Source organism: Plectropomus leopardus, chromosome 10 (assembly GCF_026936395.1).
Source record: "Plectropomus leopardus strain MGB_pleo_1.0 chromosome 10, ASM2693639v1, whole genome shotgun sequence".
NCBI lineage: Eukaryota > Metazoa > Chordata > Actinopteri > Perciformes > Serranidae > Plectropomus > Plectropomus leopardus.
This window is the reverse complement of record NC_142185.1, coordinates 16,641,014-16,642,956: the sequence shown is the minus strand read 5'-3', so window position 1 is coordinate 16,642,956 and position 1,943 is coordinate 16,641,014.

The window sequence follows — 1,943 nt, the reverse complement described above, 5'->3', positions numbered from 1 at the left end:
TGAACATCTTGTGTTTTGCATCTTGACTTTCTCTTGAATGGTGGCATCTTGATTGAGGTTATTTCAGCAGCATTTGTTAAACTTTTAAACAAAAGAGGTGGAGAGGTTTATCTGCTAAGCCCAGAAATGATGTCTGTACCAAAATGTGTGCAGATGGTGGGGATTGGAACATTTTCACAGATACCTGACTAATATTTAAGAACTGAATGTGAAACATCTGGAGACAATTTTAAGGCAATATTTGGCAGCATTTGATAGCCGCTAAATCTCAGGCATTTATTGTTTGGCTAATCTGTATGAGATATAAATTTCTCATTTTCAGTGAAGTTTTTTAATTGTTTTTTTTAAACACAAATCTTTATTGCAGAGATGACTGTCCATATCACTTGTGATTTTCTGTACATGCACTCAGTGAGTCCCTGCTCCGTTTTTTATGAAAAATGACCATTGTGACAACTTGCCTGCCTCGCTCTGTAGCCTGCATGTCACTGAGTGGAGATGAAATTAGCTTGATGGAGAAACAGAGCAGGGAGTCACGAATGAATGAATGGGAGGTTTTCCCCACTTGGCTAAACAGCAACTGAACACAGGCAATGTTTAAACAAGACTCAGAGCCATGGTAGCAGCCCTGGAGCCACACAGCTAGTGTTGCCAAAAAATAAAATTATTACACAGACAGTACTATGATTCCATGATCAAATGCTGTCCGACTTTGGTCACACACACAAGATGCTCCTGGCTCCTGATTTGAGCAAATTATCCCCGCTTGTGTTGCATCTCACAGTCTGAAAGACCGTGACAATGTCGACTCCTCCTGCTTTTTTTCTTTCTAGCGGAATCGAGGGAACGAGTAGGGAGGGCAGCAGGGAGATGAAGATTAAAAGAAAAGTATCTGAGCGAAGAAATATTGAAAGCAGAGTAGAAGTGGAGGATGCCTGATGAATGATAATGGGACACGGAGAGAGGGGGGAGTGACTGAGATAATGTAAAGGAGAGTAAATAAACAGGATGCATGGAAGGAGGAGAGGAGGAGAAAAGATAAGGGGAGCTCATTAAGAAATGGAACACAGCCTGCCTTGTTGTTTACTGGCTGGCACGCTCATTGTGCTTAATCACTCCTGCCAAGACTTGCGCACACCTTCCATTCGCAGTTTTTGCATGTCTGCCGATACTGATACACACTGCGTACATGTTAATGCCTCACAATACACACACACACACACACACACTACTGCATGCCTCATAGCGACTTGAGTCACTGAATCATTTTCTCTGCATCCTTCATCACTCTCACTATTACACTCCTCTTATCTCTTCACGGTTCCTTTCGACTCCCTCATCCTCCTCTCCTCTGTTGTTTTTTTCTTTCTCTTACTCCTGTTGGTGTCTTCGTTACCCCTCCTCCCCTCCTCTCCCCTGTTTGGATGGATTCCCTCTTATCTAACAACCTTGAGATGATCTTCAAAGCGTCATTGCAGCCGAGCATGTGAGGTCACAGCACAGAGTCCCCGGTCTCTCTTCTCCTCCTTTCTCATCTCCCTGCGCCACTCTTGTTCCACTCCTGTCCACTCCTCTCCACTGCACTTCACTACTCTTATTTTTCTGGCTCTCTTTCTTCTATCTTCTCTGCCCCCTTCTTCCTCCTCCTCCTCCTCCTTCATCTATCTCTCTACATCCTCTCACTTTTTTTCATCTCACACTCCATTTCTCTTCTTTTCTCCCAACATCCATCTTTACCTCATCTGGTCTCATCTCCTCTTATTTGATCTTCACTCCATCTTTGCTTTGTGTCTCTCCTCTCCTCTCCTCTGCCCAATTCATTACTTCCCTCCACTGCTCTTTTCATTCCCGTTTTCTTCGTCCTCTCCTCATCTAAAAAGCTGTGAAAAGAGGTGATACAAGGTCCCATCGTGGTGTGTGCATACACGCCGCTTTTCGCACGT